This window comes from Octodon degus, unplaced genomic scaffold, assembly GCF_000260255.1.
Source record: "Octodon degus isolate 3935 unplaced genomic scaffold, OctDeg1.0 scaffold00107, whole genome shotgun sequence".
Taxonomy (NCBI): domain Eukaryota; kingdom Metazoa; phylum Chordata; class Mammalia; order Rodentia; family Octodontidae; genus Octodon; species Octodon degus.
The window spans coordinates 38841-47892 of record NW_004524683.1 but is presented as its reverse complement, the minus strand read 5'-3'; the positions used below and the strand labels follow the sequence as shown (position 1 = coordinate 47892).

General features: G+C 43.2%; 1 protein-coding gene across 2 annotated transcripts in view; it reads right to left on the bottom strand.

Annotated features, from left to right (window-relative positions):
• Positions 1–4776: 4776 nt before the first annotated feature.
• The window catches only part of Yipf1 (Yip1 domain family member 1), a 39177-nt gene continuing 34901 nt past the window's right edge, over positions 4777–9052 (bottom strand). The window contains exon 10 of one of the 2 annotated variants that reach the window (XM_004639097.3): positions 4777–4979. The gene's annotated coding sequence lies outside the window, so the exon portion shown is untranslated. The remainder of the gene's footprint in view (positions 4980–9052) is intronic. The other variant, XM_023724273.1, reaches the window with a different exon arrangement.

The following is a 9052-nucleotide window of genomic DNA, read 5'->3' as shown; positions in this document are numbered from 1 at the left end:
GCCTGCAATCCTAGTGTGTAGGAGGCTGAAAACAGGAGGGTAACTACAAGTCTCATCTGTGTAGTGAGACCCTGTAGCCCCTGTACTAAATACATGAAAATCAATAAAATAAAATAAAAATGTTCTCCCTTGGGCTCAGGAGATAGTTCAGTGGTCTAAGCACCTGCCTGGCAAATGCAAAGACCCGGGTTTCATCTTTATGAAACCACATGACGGTACCACATGACGTGCTGGCCCCAAAACCTAGTGCGGTGGTGCACACCGGTAATCCCAGTGCTGGGGAGGGTGAAACAGGAGGATCAGTACAAGTCTGAACTGTGTAGTGAAACCCTGTATCAAATAAATAAATAGAAGATTTTAAAAATGCTCTCCCCATTGTCCTTTTATTTTCTTTTAGTTATGCTGCCTATTTAAAGGGTGCATAAGAACACAAACTATATTCTTCCCATTATAACCATTTGTTCTTAGCTCTGCAAGCAGGCATGTTATTAAGTGCTCACCACCTGTTACGATAATGTCCTCCTGGCCACGCTGAAGCCTGTCCCCTGGGAGTCATCTCAGAAAGGGAGCACCTGTGCTCTTCTGCGTTGAGAACAGGTGTGGCCTTTACCCTGGGAAGTCACTTTGGCTGGCAGACAGGTTACTGCAGCCTTCTGTCATAAAGCACTGCTATCCAAAAGGGAGCTGATAATCTGATTTCTTTTTCCTTATAAGTGAATTTGTTTTGTTAACTTGGAGGCCCTATGCATTTTTTTCCTCTTTGAAATCCACGTACTTTATTAAAATATATCTCAGGATTGATCTTCCACATTGATCTCCGCATGTACGGGATGAGGCCCCTCTATATTAAGGCTTGGATCTTTAAAGTGTTTTTCAGGAAAATTTCAGCAATTAACAGTTTCTTTGTATTCATTCTTTCATTGTTCCCTCCCCTCCCGCAGTGACACCTCGCAGTGACACCTCTCGATTGTCTTCGCCTATCTCCTACATGTGTCACTTTTTCTTGCATGCTTCAGTTTGTCATTATTATCCTGGGAGAGAGATGATTTCATTCTTTTCCCCGTTTTATTCGCTAAGATATTATCAGTCGTACATATTCACTCTGACGTCTGTACTAATTCAGTCTTCATTTGTAAAATGAGTTTCCCTTTTCTTTCCTGAGACCCAATTTCTACTTTGATTCTGACGAGTTCTCTCTTTCTGTAACTTGGGCCATTTCTAATTTCTCCCTGAGAAGCAACACCAGGTCAGAGCTCTTGCTGGTTTTGTGAGTGTGTCCATCTGGAGGCTTCTGGTACCATTGGGGAGGCAGTTCTCTCTCTCTCTCTCTCTCTCTCTCTCTCTCTCTCTCTCTCTCTCTCTCGTATTTAGCACAGGGTCTACAGGGTCTCATTACACAGCTCGGACTCGTAGTGATCCTCCTGTTTTCAGCCTCCCCAGCGCTGGGATCACAGGCATGCGCCACCATGCCCAAACTCGGTCACCAGCTCAGTGCACCCGGGGGTGGAGCTGGCGCGGCAGGTGGTCTTGTTTTTCATAAAAACTTCACTATGAAAAGGGCTGGAAACCTCTTTGTTGCACTCCTTCACATGGAATGATTTTCCTACACATTTAGGAGGGAGAGAAGAACCAGAGCAACTTTTCTAAATTCCAGACTCTACAGCTTTCTCTTGTGACTTTGTGAAATGCTCATGTGTGCCTTCATACTTTCTTCATAGGAGACTTGAGTTTGTCCCCGCTGCCCACCTTACCTGGCCTTCTCTTTCCACTGCTCCACGTCTCCTGGACTATCCCCCATTTGTAGTCTGATCCTGGCAGCATCTCCTCTGGTGCCCGGGAAGCAGCTTGGGCTGTTCTGGAGTCACAGGACCTGGGCTGCTCCAGCTGCATTTATCTGACTTGGAGCTATCAAAATCATGGGCTGCAAATTCACATAAAACCCAGCTTTGCTGCCATCTTCTTAGGGTCTGCTGTACTTTCTGGGGAGCACCTGTTGGCTACTGTGGGGTTATTTTCAGATACCTTACTGCTTCTGCTTCATTCCCTAAAATGCAGATATCATGCAAGTCAGCAGTGCTAACAGCTTCCTCCAACTGGATTCTGGGATCTGTGTGGATGGCCTTCACCAAGTTTTGCTGTAGATGTTGTCCATTGCTGGTTACTCTGTCTTCATGACAGATTCAAGGAGTTACAGAAACTATGCTAGTGCCAGTTGCTTTCCTCATTAATTTCTCTCTTTATACTATGTCAACTGTATAAAAAGTAAACTGACAAGGGGCACACCACCATCCATTAACTTTAATCCTTAAAGTATGGGCTCAACAATGTAGCAGTTATCCAAAACCCATTCCCCTTTCCTTCCCTAGTAACAGTATTATGGTTCATTCTGGTAGCAGTGTGCCCAGTTGATCACTTGCAGCTTCCCCTGCAGCTAGGTGTAACCCCATGAAAGACACCCTGCTCTCCAGTAAGATTTAAGCAGAAGATACTGGGCAGAGTCTTGGAGGAAACCCAACAGAAGGCAGGTTAGCCAAAAGGCCTGGCCCTTTTGTCCTTTCCTTGCTTGCTGCCTGTCAAGAGCTGAGCTTAGCTGAACTGGAGAGAGCTGCCAAGTGTTAGAGCAGTTAAGACAAGTGAGAATGAAACTATCAGCTAAGCTTGCTACAATTGCAGTCAAGACTAAAGTGGAAAAGGCACCAGCTCTCTTAATGTTATTTTTCCCCCCACGGAACAATGTTAGGCAAAGGTCAAGTGAATCAAGATAGACGTTAGGTATCCCTGTGAGGTGGTGGTCATCCCAGGTCACCCCTTTTGAAAGGGATCCCTAATCAAAAGGTTGTCAGTTAAAAAACCCAGGGCCTGACCTTATCAGATACAAAAGTTACATTCCTTGGTATATAGGTCTTGCTATACCTTGGTCTTAACCATCCAGCAGAAAAGTATAAAAACGAGGTATATAAAGTAAATCCATATTAATACGATGAGCTGTAAAAGGCTCAAGTCAATAACTTCTGAGGATAACCCACTAATATTATAGACTGCTAGACAGTGTTAGATTGTTTAGTTGAATTCAAACACCTATAGTATTTAGATGCCAATAGAATATTCACCTCTGACAGGACAAAAAATAATAATAATTAAAAAAAGATACAGGGCTGGTGAGATGGCTCAGTGGTCTAAAGCACCTACTTGGAGCAGGCTTAGCAAAGCACAGCAACCGCGGTTCAATCCCCCAGCACCACATGCCAGCCAGCCCCGCCCCCTGGTGGGCTGAGCTGGCCACACACACTCACATACACACACACACACACATAAATAAATAAAATTAAAAAAAAAAAAGATACAAAGGAAAGATCATTTTGTATTTATATATACAAAATAGGATAAATTTACAGCTACTTTCGCTTAATTCAATGAGAAGAAAGAGGTCTACTAATAGTGTTTGGACAGAATATCCTGTCTGCTTCTTGTACTATGGATAACCACTAAGAAGATAACAATGTACAGTGTACTGACTATCAAAACTGTCCTATTAATCAGCTGTGAAACTGTCTCATTCATATTTATTTCTCAATAAAAAAATAAATATTAAAAAAAAAAAACACCCAGGGCCTACTCAGAAAGAGAAGGGCTGAGTGGAAAAGTCCTATCAAGTGGAGAAAAATATCATAAAGCCCCTCTCTCCTGCTGCCCCCAAGAAGTTGGTCTCTGAAGACCTGAGGGAGGCCATGGCTAGAAAAGGAGGATCCTGGACCAGAAATGCAGAGAAGCAAAAGAAGATGGTGGCCAGAGCAGGGCACAGCAGGGAACCCACGCCCAGCAGTCACAGTACTCCAGCTTTGCACATAGCCTGAAGTGGAGGCCTGTCAGGCAGAGCCACTACTGGGCCTGAAAGATCACAAACGCTGGCAATCTCATGGTGACAAATTCAGCACACCTGCTGAAATCACTGGACATCTGATGGCACCATGGAGGCACCATACTAATCTCATTGTCTCTGAACCTCTTGTAACACATGTGGGCACAATAAAATTGCTAACTTGAATAAGCCACTGTCTGCCTCTGATTTCTCCCTTCAATGCACTCTATTCAGACAGAAGTCCTGCCACAATGTTTCGACTCAGTATTTCATACTTACAGGACATTTACACACCCATTTATCCCTTATATTCTGGGGTATCAAGTAATTAAATCAGACTCCTAGCAGCCTATAGCATAAGAGTAAAATCTCAAGGAAAAATTTCAGGTGAGTTACAAAATTGCAGACGCAGACTATGCATGAATTATTTAGTTACTTTCTTTTTTTGAGACAAGGGTCTCACTATGTAGCTGACTGGCCTTGACTTATGTAGCGCAAATTGGCCCTGAACTTGTAGCAATCTTCCATTTGCAGCTTCCCAAGAACTGGGATGACCACCATGCCCATCATATAAGTTATTATCTTGCAATAAGTTCAGTGGTCCCAAATCTGATTACTAAAGATGAATTTTCAGATTCCATTGTTTGGCTACCTCTGCAGGGCAAGCGGCCAAGGTAGGTGACCTGAACATAATTCAGAGAAGGACAGCAGCAGGTCAGGTGTTAGAAGTGGCCCCACAGTAGAGCCCGTCACCTAGAAGGGAGGCGACAGGGAGGGAATGTGCACGGTGGACCCACTGCCTTGCCTTTTACTCTCAGTCAACATACAGTCAATGGCAATCAATGGATGGAAAAGAAAAAGAATAAACACATGTGCTGGACAACATTTAATTTTTGTTTTTCTATTGTTTTGTGGTGCTAGAGATCAAACCCAGGGCCCCAGGCATGCTGGGCAAGTACTCTATCACCGTGCCACTCCCCAGCCCAGCATTCAGCTGTTTATTAAATAGGTGATGAGCTTCAGTACCATCTGTCCATTTCCTGCTGGCTTTGGCCACTCTGCTTTCCCGCAGCAGATGCCAGGTCCAAAAGAACCACACTCGCCAGTATCTGAAAGAGAACTGAAAAACAAAAAGTAACTTTTAAGACAAAGCTTCTTCCTTACAGAGGGGAGCTACATTACACAAAAGGATATTTTATGTTTGAAAGTGAGTCACTAACTCCCAAAACCTTGAGCCTTGATTTCTGTGCTCAAAGTGGAAATCACTGTTACAGGAGAGCTGACTTTTTAGAAAGTCTTCCTCTATGCCCTTGGAATTCCAGCGATCTTATCCAGCCCTTATGCTAACCTTTGCAGACCATCCCTCTCTCCTCTCTGGAATCCCTGTAAGGCACTACAGCAGGAGCAACAAAGCGGACACAGAGAAACTTAGAAAGATGTGCGAACTGGAAATCTGAGTGTGGTGGTAAAACACAAGAATACGAAGCAGGACATTCAGGACAGGGTCAGGTCTCTGCAATCCAAGGAGTTTGGGTTGTATTTCTTTATTTTTTAAAAATTTTTTCCCTTTAATTTTATTTCATTTTGAAAAGTAAAAACAAAAGCAAGAACAAAAAAAAAAAAAAAATTAGAGGGCTGGTGAGATGGCTCAGTGGTCTAAAGCACCTACTTAGAACGAGCTTAGCAAAGCACAGGGACCACAGTTCAATCCCCCAGCACCACATGTCAGCCAGCCCCGCCCCCTGGTGTGCAGAGCTGGCCACACACACACACACACACACACACACACAAATAAATAAAATAAAAAAAAAATTAGAAACCAAGACAAAAACTGGGTAACATACAACAATACATGTTACAGATTTCCAAAACAAGAATAGCTAATTAGGGGCTGGGGAGATGGCTCAGTAGAATAAGTGCTTCCCTGGTAAGTGTAAGGGTCTGAGTTCAATTCCTGGTTCCACAAAAAAAAAAAAAAAAAAAAAAAAAAAAAAAAAAGAATAGCTAATTAACAATGATTGATATATTATCTATTTTTTGTCACATCTGTTGCTTAAAGACATAGTTACATAAGAATGGACATATGACTACATATTACCACTTGCTTTGAAGAAGCCTTAAAGTTTTGTTCTAGTCTCTTTTTTTTTTTCTTTTTTACCTTTTATTTTCTTTAGACAACAGGGATAGGGGGAAAAAAGTTGTTCGGTGTGTTGCTTTGGCAATACCAGGGCCTTCTCACTGAGCTACATTCCAGCCCTTTTCTCTTTTTTATTTTGAGGCAGGGTTCTGCTAAGTTGCCCAGCCTGGGCTGCAACTCACTATCCCCCTGCCTCAGCATCCCTCAGCCACCGCAGTGGCCAGGGTGTTGTTTTCAGGCATGTTCAGTGTTCAGAGGCAGAAGCGTGTGCCTGCCTTGTTTGTTTGCTTTTGAAAGAATATGCACTGTAAGCTCAAGCTGATCCTTCCAATTCTGCTTAGCAGTATGGGGGTTTTACTCAATTATTTCACCTTATGTCTACATCTACTCTCTGCCTACCAAGGGTCTCATGTTTCAGTGATGCCAGTCTGATAAGTGTTGGAGAATCTGACAAATACTTGTTTTATGTCCCATATACTCACAACAGTCTAATGATAACAGTGTCAAGGGCTGGCCAAATAGCACAGCAGATTAAAGCACCTGCAAGCAGGTGCAGAGGCCAGGGGTTCGATCCATGCTGGCCCTGCCCTCAGGGCATGGTGGTGGTGCATGCCTGTAATCCCAGAGTTTGGGAGGCGGTAAACAGGTGGATCACTATGAGTCTGATCTAATAGTGAGACCCTGACTACCTTGTAGACTCTTCCCTAAAATACAAAACAAACAAACAAAACACTGTCCGCACTACCAGGGCTCAATCTCAGGCAGGCCATGCCATCCTTACCCCTGGGGCACACTGAGACAAAGACTGAGACAGGGGAACTGGGCATGGTGGCACGTGCCTGTAATCCCAGCGGTTGGGAGGCTGCAAATAGGAGACTCACTACGAGTCCAATCTGAGTAGTGAGACCCTGGAGACTCTGTACTGAATACATTAAAAAAAAAAACAACGAGGCTGGCACACTTGGCCATAGGAGACAGCATGTGAGCAAAACTCAGAAGCCAGGCTATGAGGCTCCCAGTGGCCAAAGATGGGAGCATTTAAACATCAATAAAGGTAACACTTGCAACATACTGCAGCTGCTGGCACTGGCTAAGAGTTCAGTGAACTAACTGTTGTCCTGAAAGGAGGTAAATAAAGAAGAGGAATTATTTTTCTTGTCTTTCTCATATACATTAACGAATAGTAGTTGAAGTGTATTTTCACCAAAGAAGTATTCTAGTTATAAACAAAGATAAAATTGGAATATCACCCTTTTAAAAGCCCTAATAGGTTACTAGATTTAGGTACTGTTTGCTGCTGGCCACTCATATCAAAGAGAGACAATTAGACATGCATATAATGAGTTTGGGAGGGAAGAATCTAACAGTGCACATCAAGTAGTCAAAAAAATAAATAAATAAATTCTGATTGAGCCTTTAGATCCAACCACTAATTCAGAGGGCTGAGGAACATGTTAACTGAATCATGAAGATATAATCAACAAAATCTAAATAATGAGAAGCTAAGATAAATGAACCCTCAGCAAACAAGGGAAAAGAGTCAAAGTAGGAATCCAACCCCGCCCCCAGGAACTCAGGACCTCATGCTTGCTGGGCAGGCTCTGTGCCTGCTGAGCTACAGCCTCAGCCCAGCAGCAATCTATAATTTAAACACATCAACCACTTATAGAATAAGTGGACCTTATTTGGATCTGACTCAAACAAGTGGAAAAAGTGCATATTTGTGAAGTATTCTGAAATCCAAATACTGCTATTTTTAAGAGTATTTTTTTACAGACACAGAGTTTAAAAATGTATGGATGAAACAACAGAATCTTAGATTTGCTTCAAAACAGTATGAGTTCAATTCCCAGTACCAAAAAAAAAAAAAAAAGAAAAAAAGAAAAAAAGAAAAGAAAGAAAAGAAAGAAAGAAAGAAAGGAAAAGAAAAAAAGCAATATGGAAGAAAGACAGGCAACGAGCAGATGATAAACCAATACTGACCAAGTGATTTACTATCACTCTACCTTTGGGTATGTTAAAATCTACCATTAAGTTAAAGAAGAATAAAAAGTTACTATAGTGACCCATTTGCTGCCCTCGGGCCCTCCAGTAGATAAGGAAAAACAAAGAAAACTGAGAAAGAAACTGGGGAACTGGGCATGGTGGCAGAAACAGTCCAGGGGCTGCAAATGTATTCTCTGGGAAGGGACACTTTTGTGCCCATGTGACCTCATACAGTTTGGATGTTCTGTTAGTGGAGATTATAGCACGGAGTTAAAGCTGATTTCAGAATTAAAGAATTGATGTGTATAAACCCCACAAAGTGGCTTATAAAACAAATGCTCTCAACATGAGCAAGTGAATGGTAATTGCATGCAGACCCTGTGTACCAAATCAAGGAGGGTTTTAATTACAAAGGACTCTCCAGAAGCCCTCTGTTCATCTATTATTAAACTCTTATCACAGTGCAGTACAATTATCTGCTGGTGGGGGTCGGTTCCACCCACGGGAAGGCAGCCAACTCTGGGCGTGGTCCTTCACAGGTTCCATCCCTCATGCAAAAGCCAAGCTCCCCAGATCCACTTACCCGGCTGTAGCAGGATCCTGGCTCAAAGAAGAAACAGCAATGCCCAGACAATAGTGAGTGAAGAGGGAGGGACAGAAGCCAGACATTCTCCATCCCGTGTCAGTGGCTTATGTAGGAGGAGCTTCTCTACTCATAAGTAATCAGAAGACCCCCCTCCCCCTGGGATTCTGAGGTCCTAGGGAGCGAAGGGGTTAATGCTCTCCCAGGAACCTATTCCAGGCTAAGGCTCTGACTGTACAGGTTTATATGGGGAAGGTTATCATGGAGATTAGAAGCCTCTGTGTGTGTGTGTGTGTGTGTGTGTGTGTGTGTGTGTGTAACCAGGGGTTGAACTGGGGACCCTGTGCTTGCCAGGCAGGTGCTTATGCCACTGAGCTATCTCCCCAGCTCTAGAAGTCATTCTTTTTTTGATGAGAGTTGGAGTCCAGAGATTACAGTAGAAGACACAACCAGTTCATAAATATGCAGCGCCCAGGGCCAGGACAGC